The sequence below is a fragment of the Sipha flava genome, unplaced genomic scaffold (genome assembly GCF_003268045.1).
Source record: "Sipha flava isolate LNK unplaced genomic scaffold, YSA_version1 35a_pilon_pilon, whole genome shotgun sequence".
NCBI classification, from domain to species: domain Eukaryota; kingdom Metazoa; phylum Arthropoda; class Insecta; order Hemiptera; family Aphididae; genus Sipha; species Sipha flava.
The window spans coordinates 171,545-190,779 of record NW_020273058.1 but is presented as its reverse complement, the minus strand read 5'-3'; the positions used below and the strand labels follow the sequence as shown (position 1 = coordinate 190,779).

The 19,235-nt window shown below is 33.7% G+C and overlaps 1 protein-coding gene across 3 annotated transcripts in view; it reads right to left on the bottom strand.

Annotated features, from left to right (window-relative positions):
- LOC112687628 overlaps nt 1-19,235 on the bottom strand; it is a 196,635-nt gene that overhangs the window by 130,638 nt on the left and 46,762 nt on the right. For 2 of the 3 annotated variants that reach the window (XM_025560446.1, XM_025560450.1), the window contains exon 1: nt 14,863-14,904. The exons of the other annotated variant lie outside the window; for it this stretch is intronic. The gene's annotated coding sequence lies outside the window, so the exon portion shown is untranslated. Of the gene's footprint in view, nt 1-14,862; nt 14,905-19,235 lie in introns of those variants that run through there. 3 annotated transcript variants of the gene reach the window in all.

The window sequence follows — 19,235 nt, the reverse complement described above, 5'->3', positions numbered from 1 at the left end:
TGGACAATAAACAGCTAAGACATGTTGTCATGGTCGAACCAATCGGCGACGAACAATTTTATTTCTGTCGAAAATATCGTTCGTTGAAATATAAAAGTTAATAAATTATCGAACGTATTGATTCTCTCGTCTGATGAACACTTGGCCTGATGCAGGCAACACGTCAAATCGTTTTTAATACAAGCTGAATGTAATGTCACTCGGTTTTTTTCTCTCGTTATTATTGTTAATAAAAAAATACAAATGAAATGTTGATGATGGATGGTGAAATCGTATTTATTGTCTTCGGAATAGTAATTGCGATTGACACAAATACGCGTTTCTGTACGTTGAAACGAAGTGAAATACTCTTCTCGTTCCTACCGTGGTGCGTAAACCGTATTTCGAAAATCAATTACTGTCGTGTGATTTACGTTAAGTCGAGCGCATATGTTGGGGAAAAAATTCTTCCAACAACATTTCATTATTCGAAATCGATCGTCACGCGGTATCTCACGCGAGCATCTGAATAATTGCACTGCGCGAAAGGGACGGGTTAACGCCGCACAATTCGACGGCAACAATACGCGATTTCTACGCCGAACGATACGAACCACACAACAAGGTCGCCCTTACTAATCGACCCAATATTTATCCGTCAGACGGGTGTGTGATTATAGTCGCCGTGCAACGTCAGTACATTAGTGTACCTGCAACACAGCGCGGTTCCCGATTGAGGGCACGCGAAAAAAAATTTTAGGTAACGGCGGAAAAACGTTTTCTTTAAAACGATTCATTTCGGAAAGACGCAATACACGTTAAATGAAAACTTAACCTAACCATCGAATTGTCTTATGAAAACGGAGTACGGAATGTAGATTTCAGGATACCGTAGGAATGTGATAATTTGTGGAGAATAAACTGAACGCAGCTCCTGATTTACGATTGTAGGCATAATATCGCACCGGGATTTAAAATTATTAAATTTTTATGTTCCAATATTTTCCATCCATCGAATAAATAAAAATAATTAATTTCTTTGTGTGTGTGTTATTTGAAAGCATAAAAATACAAAAGTTATTACGTTTTATTATTGTAATGTTTGAAGAGTAGCTAAGTGACAATACATTTTTAAGTCATAATGAGGGGCCCGTTACAGCTAAATATTAAGTGGAGTAAAAAATGGTCGGAAACCGCTGGTACAGTTGATGAACAACGCGAGGCGGTAATAAATAACAAAGTGAATTCTACCACAACGTTTCTCAACCAGGGGGTCGCGTAGGTCAAAAATAATAAAACGCTGATTTACAAAATGTAAATTAAAATCAAATTTTTACCTAATATAGATGGATGGGGGGGGGGGGTCGCGAAATGATTGACTATATTTTATACCTATTTTGGGGGTCGCGACATTAAAAAGGTTGAGAAACGATGTTCTACCACACCGACCTCATGTCGTCACGATATGGTTTTTAAACACGTATGACTATGTGGATTTGATTTCATTGAGTACCAACTGCAGTGGAATCTGATCAAACAATATAACCATCACACACCTGCGCACATTACCTATTTACAAGAGTGAAACGTTCACGCGACGCGATATTCAAACGAGGATTCGGGTTTCAAGCGGCGGAGCCGGCTGCAGCCGAAGAGCACACCTATCGCGGGAACGACGAACCTTTTGATAAGCACACGTCAAATTGAAATTTTATGTTCAGTTATATTTGCCTCGTGTGTCAGAAGTTTTGCTTTTTTTTTGCCTAAACAATAATTAATTAAACACGAAAACAGTCAAATAAAAACATAATTTTAAACTCTAAAATAACAACATTTCTTCAGAAATATATATTCTATATATATCAACAATCACGAAAATCAGTAAAAATTTAAAATGAATATCAAATATTTTTTTTTAAGATTCCTCCGTTAAAAATTGAATTACCATTTTGCCTAATGCGATGCAACACATAAAATATGGTGGCTGATAAATCGTTTTGTTTGTACGCCACTTTAAATCCGTCCGATTCACATCTAAATTTTTTTATATTTTGAAAAATCAATCACAATTTTCTACAGCTGATAGAGAAAATATATTATTATGAATCGTTTCAAAATGTGTTTCAATATTAATACTATGATTTACAACTGTTTTGTTAGACAAGTAACATTTATGCTTTATTGTTTTGAACTACATCAAAATCCACTGTCCATTGTTTGTGGAGTTATCTCCTACTTCCACTTGTCCTCTGTTTTAGGCTTAATTTTTGGGCTGCATTATTCAATACATTTACAATAACCTATTAATTATTTTATAAGAATTTCTAATTTTAATGAAATACTGGTAAAATAAATAATACTCGTCAATGTTTTAAACTGCCAGGTTAAACACGAATTATATTTAAACAATGTGAACGAAATTAATTAAGCCCGAAACCATAATGAATAGGTTGGTTAAAATAGTCGTCGTATAAGGCATCCGAAAACCACGTATATTTTACGTATCGGCCTCGTGGTTAGGTAACCAATTTTTTTCTTTTACGAGATTGACAAGTGAGAAGTAAAGATTACAAAACATAATATGTTGAAAGTTGTATAAAATCGTTTAAAATTTATAGTTTTTTTATTTTTTTTTTTTTTTTGAAAAGTGAAGAAAAATAATTAATGATATTTAAATTGGTGTGTCACTGAAATAATGTGCGCGTATCCACAGAACACACATGAAAATAGTAACATGAAAAAAATATCATTTTAAATAAGCAAGAAAATGAATTGTTTCAATTATTTATTTGATTCCCACACATCAAATTCCGCCTAAATGCCATTCATATACCTAAATTCACTGTTGGCGATCAATGATTACCAATTGCACTCGCACAAGGTATCCGATTCATATGCCATACGTTCCTTTTCTCCTCTGCTAGCTTGTTTTATTACAATAACCGAAATTATTACCGAATTATTACGTTTATTAACCAATACGAAAATATATCCATTAAAATAGGTGAACCGATTTAAATTATTTTACATCAAAAATCAATTCAATTTTAATTGATTATACATATCAGCATCAATGGTGTATTTAGACTAACTTCTAGGGGGGGGGGGCTCAAATTTTTTCTTTAATTTAGGCTCAAAATTTACAAGTCAAATTTTTGATAGTATTTAAATCAGGTGAATCCTTAATATTTGTGTTTTTTTTTTTTCAATCTAATGCCGGATCTACTTAGAATCAACTTTTGTGTAGTTTTTTTTTAACACCTGTCTCTGTTTTGAAAGATACGCTTGTGTTTTATTTGATTTTTTACCAAGCAGGGACCCAACAAAAATCCCAATTCAATATTCACAGCCACGCGTAATTTGATTTCGTTATAGAATAATCCACATTGAAAAAATGTCTAATGTGTACATCACAAACTCATATAATCAATTCCTTAAATACGGATTCAGGGGGGAGCGATCGCCTCTTCACCCTCCTCCCCCTACAATACGCCCCTGATCAGCGGTGTGTCAATAGATGATATTCCGAGCGGGAGTCCGCTGCACGACATTGATGAAAAAACCGACGTTAACGGTTTTTCGTACTAACGATCTTTTCCTATTTAATACGGCGGTTCATTATCCAGCAGAACGGTATGGCGATGCTTTTCGATTTGCAATTGCTTTGCAATTTCTAGTCACTGTTACGCAAAGCGATCCCGCAAAAGTACGCAGGTGAATGTCAAACAGGAAAATCAAAACGGAAATTTAAAATGTCGGTTGAAAACAAACTGCGAAAAACGTCTCGAGAAAAATAACTCACGACGATTGTGCGTACGTAAGACCAGGGGAAAGACGAGCCGTCACTACGTGTTACGTTCCGGTTATCCAAGTTTGTCACGTCTATTGTTTTTCATCCCTTCATGCCGTCGACCGGAAACTAATTTATCCCGTTATTACAATAAACATTTGTATGTGCGGTGACTCCGCCATGTTAACGCATCCTTCCGCCGTCGCACAAAGGTACCGAGACAGCTCTACGATCGGAAGGTTTAACATAGAAATACCTATTGTAATATTTATCTCGTATTCGGAAATGTTACTCTCGCCAGATAGCGAAACGCGGTACGGATATAGATTGTTTTTTTTTTTTTTTTTCAATTGAACGTGTGGAGCTTACGGGATTACTTGTGTTCGTATTATTATTTATACAGTGGACGCCGCTTGTAAGATTCGCTTTGCGCTAGTCCCAAGGTGGGTTTTATAACCGAACGGCGAAGCGGCGGAGGAGGGGGAATAAACAAACGTTTTATAAACTTTGTTTTGCTATATTACATTTACATATTAGATATTATCAATTAAATACATAGACATATATTAACTGACACGGATACGGGTATTTAACGGACAATTATATTTAACAGATTGTTATAGAATTATATAAATCCACGAACGTAAGTCGAGAAATCGTATTTTATTATACTGATTAAGTACTCTCTATGGTGAGTTATAGAATTAATTTTAATTATGTTAACAAACAAAAACATAAATATTTACTAGGTAATTGATACTTTTCTAAAATATCTGGATTTTATTACACTTTATTTGTACTTTTAGAAAGTTGCATTTTTATTAAATTCATAAAAAGTTTTGAATATTAATAATTTATTCAACACCCTATTTACTGATATAGACATTAATACATTTTATGTTTGAAATTGCTTAAGTTTTAAACTTAAAATTGCTGAACAACGAACATTTATTTCAGTTAACTTGACAGTCGATCGAAGAATGAAAATAATGTGTAATATACGATTAATTATTTAAGGTGTTAGTAGTACTATTACGTAACTGGTTATATATTTTTCGTCCTCTTAGCATGATTTTCGCAATTCCATATGAACATATATGAAAAACGACCTAAATTAAGAGGTATAACCAAATATTACCAAATCGATCCGTTCTTAGCAGCACTTCCAGTCACCGTCCTTATTCGATAGCAAACGAAAAGCGATGGTATTTTGATTTTTTTACGGGCAATCGTTAAAAATAATATAATATATATTGATATTTTAATCAAATTCTTTTTGTTAAGAAGTTTTCGATCAAATAAAATTAACATTCCTACATAAAAAAAGTACCTAAGTACAATAATATTCATATTGATAATTTTACGAAAATAAAGAAAACAATAATTTTGAAAATACACGAAAAAATATTTTAATCACTCGTCCTACAACGGAAAAAAAAGTTAAACCGTGCAAATTTCCTATATTAATTAAATAAATTTACAAGAAAACAACTGGACAGTGATCTCGTATTTTAATCTACCGAAATCAATAAATGATCACTTTATACTATAATGCTCTCTCGTGGTATAGAAAATAATCAAGTTCGAATCCATTGCTTTATGAAGAAGGATTTGGAAACATTGCTGAGACGGTACAAAAAGCTTCATGTTTCATTGGTCTTACGAGTAAAATAGCACTAAAAGACAAGAGAACAAAATAAGTTTTACAAATCGTTGGAAACTATGTATTTCAACATGGACATAATCATAATGTCCCATTAACAATGTTCTAAAAAAAAATTTTAAATCGATTTATGAAGGATAAAAGGTATAATTGTGAAACCACCACAACTAGATACTGATTCAGTGTAATCAATAATAAGATGTTGCGTCAGCTTTCTTTAAAAATCAGGATTAAAATTCATTAGCAAATGAGCAGATTCCGTATAAATATCTAAACACCGAATAAGCCAACCGAAATGATTGCAGAGCACTTCAAAACTAATCATTATTTGAATATTTTGATGAACGTTAACTATACATAACCTTTACGGGTTTTACTATACTAGTTACGCTGTCGACACAGACTGTTGTACGATATAGACTGCTATTTTAATTGTGGTTCAACGTATGCAAATCGATGCACTTATAAACGTATATAAACGCGTTCATCAACTCGATACTGTTTGATATTACATGAATCGTTATAGGTACGACTGGTATAACGAAAGAGAGGGGAAAAAACGGAAAAAATAGAAATATAGCAAGCGTACACGTTTATATAGCTTATGTATTAACATAATATTATGCGTAACACTCGAAACTTTTTTTTTTTTCATTATTGATTTTTTTATTAATATTAATAAATCCCTGTATTATTCTTGTTTACGCGGTACGTTAGACAAGATTTTATTCGCACCAGATAACACGAAATGCAATAATGCGTATTCGTAGTAGAATTAGAACAATGGTATGCTTAAAAATCAATCGGGAACAGATTTATACAATAATAATAACAATCAATTACAATGTATACATGTATTGTGTACAAAAAATAAAAAATAAAAAAGGAATAAATAAATCAATAAATAAGTATTTAAAATGATTTAAAACCATGTTTGATTAATGAATATACATACCTGATGGTTCATCGAGATGAAACGATAGGTTTTTGTGGAAATAGGAATAACGTACCAGTTGTTCCAAATTTTTTTTTTTCTTAAATACTTTGAAACGGAAACCGTTAGAAGCATAATAGTAGTGTTTAGTGATGAAAATATGTTGATTTCAAGTACGTCATTATTCGATGAAGATTTTATTTGAAATTTATAATTTGAAAAAAATTAAACAAATAATAAATGTAAACAGTTGAAAATTCCATCGAGAGTCGTATATTTCATAAGGATGTAATTGACGATCACGAACGAGAACGTGACTTTTATCTATTGCCCGTTATGTATATACCACGTTCGAGTCGTTCCTTGCCTTTGAAACTTTGCACGTGGAACTATATCGGCGGCGAACGCGCACTTTCACGTACCAATGAAATAGTTCACCTAGCCAATCTAAATCTCAACTGACTTTGAGAAAATACAACTTCGGAATCGCCTTGTTTTCATTCGATTACACACATTTTCACCCCGACCAGATCACTCTAGTGCAATAACTCCAAAAGCACGTACTACTCACGGTCCATCCCCCTAAAAGAGGAAACCGACCGAGGAAGACCCGTATAAGTATCCGCGATAAATATTTTTTACCTTCCAGTGAAGTCTAATATTTATTCCTGTAACAACGTTCATGATCACAATATATATATATAAGTATATTTATATAAAAAAATAGATCAAATATATTATTGTTTAATTTAATACACCCCGGGCAATACACGTCCAGATACGAAGCCCGGTGGACTACTGTTCGCAAAGTTGTGTTGTAGTGACGCGCCGATCGTCGATAACCTTCTATTTGTCGTGTGTATGTTTCGAATGTTATTTCTGCGTCGGGAAAACAGTCGACGTATAAACGATTGAAATTCATTTATGTACTTTTTAAACCGACGCACTACGGTGAACATCGCGAACCCAAAACTGCAGGTCGTGTCATTCGCAAGTTCAACGGACGAATACGCGCAAACTATTGATTCTGTCCAAAACATTCCAAGGGAACGGAACGGCAATCCACCGAGATCACACGGACCGTATAAAGTTGTACTATTCTAATTCGGTTTTTAGGGTAACTCAAATGCAGTTCTTGATAACGCATCATAAAAATCAAACGTTTGCTCGACATTTGTCAGGTTTCACGTTGACGAAACTATTTTATTCTCTTGCGATTTTTCCTCCGCTAGCGAACCCATAACAATGCCTCTCGTACGAATTCGTTTTCAAAGAACCGTGGTATATTAATATTATACACGCATTCTGTTTCATTATTACATTTATCTCTTTCTCCCGCCTCGCATTCGAAAAAAATTCCAGTACAATCTTCCCGGTGCTTCTAGTACGTTACAAACATTTCAAACGTTATTTTCACGTGTCTTTTGCCGCTGCGATTATTGCAAAAAATCATTTTACCATCGACGAGAAAAACGCAATATATAGACTTAAAACATTCATCAATATTTTGGAACTTATTTGAAACTGATTGGAACCTAGTTTTCCGAATTGCCTATAGTTAATACAGGCTACAGACATCAAAAACAAATAATAATAATAAATTATAATTATGAGTTTTGAAATTAGTTGATGCTTTAAAAAAGTAAAACTAACCATATAAAAGAAAATAAATCTAAAAATTGCATAGTTGAAGTTTCAAAACTGTATTCATTAGTATACATTTAAAATGTTGTTCTTATAAATCTGTTTTTCGATTAACTAAAAAAATTTGATTTGCATTTCTAACACCTAATTTTTTTATATATTACCGCAGAACATTTTAAAATGGAATGACCAATAATGGTGAGCCAACAATTTTTTTTTTACTATCACTTTAATATTTAAAATCTGGAAAATATAAGCCCTTTATTTATTAATATGCCCGTTTGAGGGGGACCTCGGAATACCCAAAATTTACATTTTAAAACTAGGAAATTAATTTATTGTGGCTGTTCAAGTTTTCCTATGTAAATATTTACATCATATAAGCACTATTAAGAACATGAAAAAAATTAAAAAAATTGAATTTAATAATATTTAATTAATGAACCTTCAGCGTATAAAACAAGATTTGATCGAACTGTACAATGAATAATAAATTTCAAAACGCAACGATTATAATGAATATTCCTAATGGATTCAAACCAATAGAAGAGGGATTAAACAAATATATAAATTGTATCAATTAAAATTGCTCAGAGTATATACGGGTATTATGGAAACTTCAAAAGAATTAAAATCTTACTTATTCATCGAAACAGATGCATAAACAGAGTTTTCTTCGTTTTCACTAAATTTATACCTAGAGGAAGTGAATTTCCATAAAACAGGTAATCAAAATTATTATAACAATGACAATAATATACTTAAGATAGATAGAGTTTTGAAGCATTATCACTTTAATATAATATATAATACTAATTGCAATTAATATAACGTATAAATAACCAAAGGTCTATAATGCGTATCGTTTAAAAAGGAGTAATAATTATATACAATTTGAGAATGTATTGATTGCTATTATATTAAAACATAAAATAATAAAAATTGTTGATATTATATGTTCTTATTTGTAAACTAAATATATCTCATTTTTTAATTTTGTTTCGATTGGTGGCATTGGATATAATAACGGTCATTATATAGCCAATATATCAAAAGAACTTTTGGATGGGAAAACGCTTAATGACTTGACGAGAAAAATAAAAACAAATTCGTCAAATATTAAAATTCGCTCACACGTATGTTAAATTGTAATTTTTTATTTTTATTTTTATTTATTAAAATAAACGCCAAACAATTTATTTTGCCACTAAATTATTTAAGTACCTAGAGATACATCAACATTTTCATGACGAGTTGATAATAAATTAATATTAAGTTTACCCTCAAAGAAGAACATTTTTCCGGGAAAAGGGTGAAATTCCAAATGTTGGAAACCTAGTTCCAAATAGTTCTAAACTTTTGGCGAAGGTTTGAAGTCACTAGGATAAAGTAGGGAAGGCAACTTCACGCATGTACTAAATAAACATAATAATAAAAAAAAAAAAAATGTAATAAAGTAGAAAAGCTGATAAAATATTCCTTTGGGACCGGATATAATATAACGGTACGGAGTGCATGTATAGGTATAATTTATTACAGTCAACCCTCATTTTTGTAATTAAACGAAAGAATCTACATTTGGAAATCATCGTTCGTAAGCAATACCTAACGTTTGCACATTTCACGTGAGTATAATATGGTTTAATTGTTACAGAACCATGTGTAATCATACTTTTCGATATAAAAACTTCTATCGCAGACAATCAAAACTTGTAGTACACTGCTAAACGTGACATTTTTATTTAACGAGAAAAACTAACGGAAAGCTTAATGCAATAGGACTGCATATTTTAATTTCGTCTACGCTTTTACCGCTACTAGTACTTTTACGCGTTACATAATTATTACTATCATAGCTACGTTATTGTACATAAGTGCCACAAAATAGTTCTACTCTAATCTCGAAAAATGAACAGTTTGTTAATTACAATAAATGTTTGCGATTTTTTTTTTAAAAAAACGCACTTGTATATTTTGACAAAAGTTATTGTTGTACTGATGACCATAGGCTTAGATGCAAAGTATTTTATATTTTCATCGCATAAATTCAAATCAAAGTGGTTTGAAAATATAAATTTTATGAATAATTTCCACTTGAACACCTTGCATATATTATATAAAATATATTTATTGTACTCGTATATTATTTAAAGTAAAAAATAAAAATGTTTTATCAAGCCTCCGGCAGATCGATAATGTTCGTCGAATAATGTATAATAATGTATTGCAAACAATACATTTTATGTATTTATAAAGCATAACAATCGGTTTCGAAGAGGAGCAGATCATTATTAAAAAGGCGAAAACACGTGCTATCAAAATTGAACATAAATATGGCCTAGAAGCTATACAATACTGTTTAATCCGTTCGCATGAAAATTGATTTTGCCTCAGGTATCATTATAATAAATGTGAAATTATTTAAATATGTATGGTGTTTCATAAATATTCGTCCATATATTCATGTAAATATTAAATATTCTGTACTCAGCGAATAGTAACAATAATTATTGTACCGTTGTTGGACGACTGGTATTGTATCAAAGGAAAAATTGATTATATATTTTTTGGTTTAATATTAAATCATTTGGGTTATTATTAGCTTTCATTAAAATTAAATATCCAATGTATAGGTCCCGTTTTCCCAAAGAACTGTTTAGCAAAATTATTATTGATTATAAGTAATTACTTACTTATTTTCAATATTTAAACAAAATCAATGCTTAAATAGTGGTTTTCGTTTAATTTGATAGATGTAATCTTGCTTTATCGTATTCGTTTCTTGCATACCCGATGCAACAAACGCATAATAGACAAACAACGCTATAAATGGTACCATGTGCAACGTATATAAATTAAAATGAGTTTTTTCGATCAACTTTAAAGTGCTTCCGAATTACAAGTATAGATTTTTATAGGTATATGGTATATTTTTTTTTTTTATAATTTATTATTGTTTTGAGTTTAAGTAGTACTAAAAACCTATTGTGATAAGCATACGGCTATAGATTTTAATAAGGTTCAAATATTATAATGCAAGCAAATTAATAATATAATTACGTAAATAAAGAATACGTTGTTACGAACGGGTGCATACACTGTGAAATATCCCGAAAGTGCACAATGTTATCTGTATTTCGTAAGACTATTTTCCTTCCGAAGAGTATTGAATGTTTTTTTTAGATTTTTTGTTTATAGCAGTTGTAACGGAGCCCACGCTCAGACGACAACAGCCCTTTTCAGGACCACCAAGAACATTATTGTGACGATGTAAAACGACATGAAGGCAACTAGTACAGCGGAGGAATAGTGTCGTTTTACATCGTTGACTGGATCGATAAAAATTCAACCAATGGGAATGGAGCGTCGATATCTGATTGGTCGTGTATACCGGTCACTTTTCGGAGCATCGACACTCCATTATTCCGTTCACAACGATCAAAATCCAAAATATAAGAAAAATAGAAACATCCGACGGCAATTATGACGATTGCACGGCGGCTGCGGCTACCAAGGCCGGGAAAAACAACGACGAATAAGACGACCGCGAATCCTCGGCTCCAGCGGCATTTACACGCGGGGCTCCGCGATTCGTGGACCTATTCGTCGACACTAGAAACGGTCCTTTTCAGGGCCACTATCCACATAAACCTTTCCGGCGCGCTTACACAAGTATCCGCTGGTAAAGTAATCACGGTCGTCGATACGCTCGCTTGCTTAAGTCTGCTGTCGACCGTATGTCCAATCAGTGGCGTACATACGGGGGTGGTTTCCGTGTTCAAACCCCCCACCCAGGGCCAAAAAAAAAAAAAATAATAATTGTTTTATTATTGATGACGTGTAATATATTCGTAGTTTCATTATTACGCTTTGAACTTAAAATATACAACTATACAACTATTATGATAATTAAATAATTATATTGATAGGTGTTTGAAAAGTTTTGTTAACTATGCTGTTTTTATATTCCAATAGCTATTAATTTACTGTAATTTAAAAGTAAACTGTAAATTGTTAAAAAAGTTGTATAAAATAATTTCTATTTATAGCAGTTATTTATTTATCTGTGCAACGAAAACAAAAGATAACGATTATTTTTGTTAACCCCCCCCCTCAGAGCAAGATTGAATGTACGCCACTGTGTCCAATTCTCTATCGCACCTGCTCAGGTCCGATACCGCTCGCCGCGGCCGCTTATTCAAGCCAGCCTCGCGGCCCGGAATAATTTTATTAAATTAATTGTATTAATTTTATTTAATATCAAAGAAATAACATGATATTTATTTCGTGTACATTTTATTTGTATAAATATTTAAACATTTATAAAAATGCTGTCGGTAACCCCGGCGCACCGTTTCACAGTATATTTACACAAATAAGAGACCGAGGTATTGAATAAATTTTGTCGAAATTTTATCGTTTTCGGGTTGAATTAAAAACTAAATAAATAATAATTCGAAAACCACACAGAACGATTTCACAGTGATAATAATAATACACGCTGTAGAGTAGTGTGTAAACACAGAACTGCGGATGATTTTCTGACGAGACTGTACCCGTTCGTGGTAATCCGTTGTGGTTTGCGCATAAAAAAAAAAAAAAAAATTAAAAAATAGAATACGAACGATGCATAAACGAAAATGTACAACTCCACCGCGGTCAGACGATAAAGTATATTATTATCAACTGTGTAGGTATAGTTTACCACGCTCACCGAGTTTCATTTGTCTTGTGCTCAATAATTAAACAAAAAGCATGTATATATTATTATGTCCGAACATCACGCACGTTTGGAGGTAACTACTGCACGTAGTTGCGGGTGAACGTTTAAAACTCACTATAGTAGCGTCTACCACGAACACATTACACTCATACATTGGTATGTAGGGTTCAAAAATTCTTTTAGATTTGTTTTGATTAATAAAAATCACTTTAAAACTTTGGCTTATTTTGACGGCTGTAGTCGACCGTTTATTCCTTCACGATTATACCTATTGCAAAAAGTTTTATATAATAATCCATCGTTTTCTTATTTCCGTTTTTTCACCGCCTTTTTCGGCATATTTCTGCCTTTATTTCACACATTCTCTATGTATCTCTTACTGAATTTCTTCATCTCTCTCATTCTGTACCCATTTTTTCACTCGGTTTAATAAAAACATTTCATTTTTTTTTCGTTTACTTTTTTTTTTATTATTCTTTACGCAACAAAACGCACGCTCCACAGTTTATGTATTTAATTCAGAGCATTATGAAGTGTAGTATAAGCATATGAACTTAATTTGGATTATTTAAATACTAAGTACTTACATTATGTGTGTATATAAATATTATTTTAATGAAATAAGTTTTCGGATAAAATAAAATAAACAAATACATTTCTCGTTTTACCGAGAATCTAATATACGAGCGTACGCGAGTATTGTACGTTTGAAAACCAGAATAATTATTTAAAAAAAAAAATTCTCGTTCAAATACTTAAGCGTTATAGCCAAACAAGTCCGAATAGCAATAAAAAAAAAAAGGAAATTAAAAATACTCGTTATTATTGTTTTAATTATAAATTGTTTACGTACATTTCTGTAAAACAATATTTACCATGGAGTTTTTGTTTATAGCACTCGGATTCGAACTGTCCGTCGGACGAGAATGAAATATCGACTTATGTCGATATTATTTGTAACGTCAAAAATAAAAGGGATTCAATGTAACCGTTGCATAATACGTTTAATTATAACCCGAACAATAATCGCCAGAGATCACAATGAGTTCCGGGCTGTTTTTCGTTAAAAAACTTAATACTATTTGAACCGCGCACGGAGTGTGTTTTTATAATAAAACGCTAGGGGAAAAAAATGGAAAAAATGTGATATTCTTTTCCGACCTTGTTTATCCGGGAAAATAATCGTAATAACTAAATCGATTTTAAACCCACAAACAGTGCGCTTTCGCACGCCGTACAAACGTACTGCAAACACCAGAGACACAGGGCTTAAGGTCTATTTACTGCGAACACCAGAGACACAGGGCTTAAGGTATATTTACACACAGCAGTGACGTGACAGTACCGTGACAGTCTTTAGTCGGAACGGCTCCGGTAGTGAAGTAGTTGCGACGCACTTACGGACACGGTGCAGTGACGCGTACAAGATTTTATTACGCGGTACGTGTTGTACACGAACACGGCCCCAACGGTTGCTGATTACATCGCAACCCCCTCACGGTGCGAGTGCATCTAACGCAGTGGCGTGCCCAGGGAGTAGTCCTGTTAGGCCCGGGCCTACCCCGTTTGCGAACGGTTATCGTTAATACTTTTTACACGTCTTCATTGCTCACCCTTTAATATCGTTAAATATTATTGACAAGAGGAATCGTCGTGTTACGGTGTGTTGTACGATCATTTTTTTTTTTTTTTTTTGTAATTACGTTTGAAAAATTCGTGAAAAGTGTACGGAAAAAAAAATAATAATAATATAATGTCTACGTATATGTAAACATTAAGACAATTATAACACGTCGAAACGCGTGTCGGCCGAAAGTCTGTTGCGATCCCGTCCGGAGCGCTTTCCGGAACGTTATCCGCAACAATAAGGGTTGATGACGGGCAGCGTACACGCGTCGAGGATTTCTTCGCGGCCGAGGAGTAGATCGAAGTAGGCGCAGGGGGAGTGGTAATCGTGTCGTTCACGTGTATTTCAATGATCGCGCACGGTCGCCGCGGCGAACCGAAAGAGAATAATTAATTTGACTACAAGCGTGTTCGGTCATTAAAAAGAACGAAAAACAAACGGATTTCGCGCGGACGCTTAGGTAACTACGTAACAAAACGCGGCGTACAACCGCGGTACTTACCAAGCTCGTGAAGTGCGTGCGGCCCGCGAACGACTGATGCCGTGCGCGGACGAACGCGATACGCTCCACCGGTGCACCTACCCACCCCGTGCGCTTTTAGCCCTCGTTTTCGCGACCGCGACGGGCACGAGGTGGCGGGACCGAGCACTTTTGGAGACGCGCGGCCGTGGTCGGAATCCGTTTACTCGCGCGCGGAAAACCCGCTTGAAAACGATAAAACCGTAACGCGCTCGGACGTTCGAAACATGTGACTGCTAATCGTACATGGAGTGTACGTACAATTTTTGTTTTTTTTTTTTTTATCAACGCCAAACGTATTGTATTATATTATTGTTCCGATTGAAATCCTTGAGGACTGTTCCCCCGGCACGAGCTTTGTTGCTTGTCGGGGGTGCTGCATAAATTGTATTCTCAATTTTTATACGTTTCACGTAGAATCTGTGATGTCGCAAGACATATATTATTATTATAACTATACGTGCTTGCGTTCGGGGTCGTGATTCCGATATCATTATTGTTATTTATAATAGTTATTGTTATCGTCACTGTTGCTCACCGTCGGACCTGCGCGTTGGTCTTTTATTTATTCTTTCTGCCCCGCTCAAAAACACCATTGTACCGCTGTGCACGCGAAAATTGTTGTGTGATGTGTATCGTAACAAATAGTTTTAACAGCAAGAGCGCGTGTTCGTACATAACACGATCCCACGACGGATAGTGTCGGAAGCAGCTCGTTATTTATGAAAATTAATTTTACCGCGGTTTTGGCAGAAAGCTCCGGGATACGAATATTATATTGTACGACATTATGGAACAATAATAGTATCAAATTAAATCGTTCGACGCGAACGGTTTTCGATGAAAACTCCATGGTTCCGTTCAAATAATTCGTTACGTAGAGTGTTTTGTTAAGTAAAAAAAAAAAAAAAAATCGGTATCGATTTTTATTATATTATTATTAGTATAACAAATATTTCCACGATATTTTAATATAATATCATTTTTTTTTCATTCAAAAAATTATAATACTTTTAAATTATATCTATGTTTTAATTATATATATATATAATTTTTTTTTTTCATATTTTATATAATTACTAACATAATCGTTATAATTACATCTGCAATGTATCATAAGCAATACTTTTATTATTTTATATTTATGTATCATGTATGGGTTATGTCTACATAATATACGATAAGTATTTATTTATTGGTGTAATGTAAATATTTATATTCGAGATAGCATTTATAATTACGTTTGGTGGATATGGCGGTACCATCAGCTAATAACAAAATGTTATTATATTTTATGGGCAATACGTAATTGCTGCGTTGAATATTATTACGTTTTATAAAATTGTATTTTTCCATATCATGTATAAATGTGTCGGCTTTGGGTTTTAAAATTTGTTTTCTTACGTTCTTTATTGGCCATGAAAAGAAATAAATAAATAAGTTTACGCAATGCGTAAATTGTCATAACATTTATCGAAGAAGTATTTTCTTTATCATTTTTTGAATGTTTATCAATTTTCCGTCGAATCGACTACATTTGCACCCTTTGAACTACGGTTGGGACAAATGCACATAGTTCGTTTTCATATCGTTTTAATGTTTAATTCATATAAATATCTACATTTATACTGCCCCTTCGGTCGTTTTACCGTCCATTCATTTGTGCAGAGTACTGTGTGGTTCTGTCGTTCAGTTTTCAAGTTTGACTTGCAGGTCGATCGACCAGTTCGATATTCCATAACGGTTTAATAATTCTAAAGGTTCGCATTGCGAAAACGTTCAATGTCCGTTTGTTTGGCGTTTTGGCGTTGCAGCTACAAATGTTACGTTCACTTCCACACTCATATAGATTATGTAAGCGGAAATAGTGACGGCAATATTTCATCGGCTGAAATGGTTTTCCGGATAAAACACGAGCGCGTGTACGTTCGCAATAATAATCCTAATAACCATATAATAAACACAAACAAGCCGATGCTGTACGTATGGAAAACTGTGGGTGGAGAGGAAATACGATTTCTAGTGTAATCCCGTCGAACACATGAAACAATAGTTCGGATACTGGGAAATAGTATGTGGTCCGAGGCGGTATCGGCGACGACGACAATTTAGTGCAAATCGAATATACGAATCGTAGATAACTCGCAGCTTTTCGATGCACATGTCGATCATTGGTCAAGCGAAAAAATTTAGTTTCAGTTTTAACACGACGAAAATGTTCGGCCGAAATGGTTCGCCGAATAACAAAACGTGCGTGCACGTTCACGGCAGTGATGGGATAGTATAAATCGACGACGGGTGATATTAAATCGCTGTACGGGGCCGGTTTTCAAACGTTCAAGGTTTCGCGGGCCGAGAAGCAAAGAACTGTATGTAACCACTGGCCGGACGAAAACGGTACGCGGACTAACAGTCCCGATGGAAAATCGTGAGCCGATGTCGTGTTCGTACGGAAGAAATGAATACGATTAGTTCTTCTCGATCCCAAATTTTGACCGGACGAAAAATTCGGTTATATTTCGGTTCACACGACGAAAACGATGATCACACCGCGTTCGTCGGCCGTGTGCGTGATTTAAGTCCACGGGTGGCACGTACCACGGACGTACTCTGTGTACTGAGTTACAAACGTTATGTGACTGGGGTCGCAGACCTACACCAGAAAGTGATTGCAGAAGTGAAATACTGAAAGTCGAACGTATGGTTGAAGAATGTCCACGTGGCCTCACCAGAAGCAATCAAGTGTATCTCAAACTTGGACATCCAAAGATAATATTTTACCATTTCTATCCGAACCGAATTCTATTAATATAAATTTAAATATATACGTATGTATTAAAATTATTAATATCCTCGTTGTTGTTATCTCACTATTTCAAACTTTCACTTGTGATTGAGTTTCCTTTCTTTTCCTTCGGTTTTTAAAGGCCATTAAAGCCCGTTATCGCACCACAAATTTGCTTCCATCTAAGCTTAGTTTTGTGTTGTTCTGGAACCCAAATTTTTTTTTTCTTGTGTGAGGTGATTAGCCTCACGCCAAACTCCCGTTAATAGAGAGCCCAACAGGTTGGGGGATTTCTCCCCTCTCCTGCAGACTCTCCTGAAGTGAATGAGTTATGTTTTACATATATTTAATTATCAGTTGTGTTTTGGTTTTATTTATTATTTGTTAACGATTTTTTGTTTTTCCTTACGATAAATAAATAAATACCACGTTACGCATGCCGCACTCGTGGACGGGTAGTTTTGCACCGATCGAACGTGACATATTCGCGTTTTTCCTCAGTGTTTTCATGCACGTGTCAAATAAATCATTTATACCGAGTACGGGTTTCTTTTGATTCGACCACGTGTTCTCCGAGAAACTAATTACATGCGAAAAATGGATCTATATTATTTTTCTTATTTTTTTTTTTTTTTAACTCGTCACTTCGGTAGTCAATAAACCGTGTGACCACGGAGCGCGCGATCGGATATTTTCCAAACGGTTCAATCGAAAATATTATGCTCTTTCGACGTATCGTTGTCCTCTTAAAATAAGTTCTGTCAACCGTTACATTTTAATTACCGTAAGCAACGGAGATTTGGCAGAGTTCATTTTTTCTCTCTTTCCGCCTCTTTATAACACCGCTCGTACATGATTCGGGCAAACACATGTTTTCCATCTTTTGTACAATCGAATCTTCGTCCTGCGAGTTTAACGTATGATTGATATACAATAAACATATCAACTTTATTAGTATCATTGTGAATTTCAAATAATATTTTATAGTACCGAATCCAATCTTACATTTATCAGGTTTTTGACCACATACAAGTTTTATATTCTAATACATTCAAAATCTCCCTATGCAACATCATGTCCACCGGCGAAAGCAATTCAAATATAAATACATTTTATTCTACTGTATTTACGATTATGTAAATCGAGATATGAGTTAAATTTAATCGAATACCATTTAAGCATTATGGTTAATACATACTTACAAAAAATACTCATTGAATATATTTTTTAAGTATTTTGTTACGATGCCATTGTAAAAGCAAACATTGATTCTAAATATTATAATATGATAAAAGAAAGTATGAAATGCGCTTTATGATTTAAAAAATAATAAAAATAAAACTGGAACACATCATATTTTGAAACTACCAAATTCGATTTAAACTTCATTATTTTTGTAAATAAAAAAAATCGACCTCGAGTACGGAATAAACGATTCAAAAATTATGCAAACATCTTGAATAATATATTTAGAAAAATAAAAAACATTTTTACAACGTCGCGTTATATTATTGTCTACTTGAAGTACCTATTGATTACAAAATATATTTTGATAAACTTTTTTTAGTAC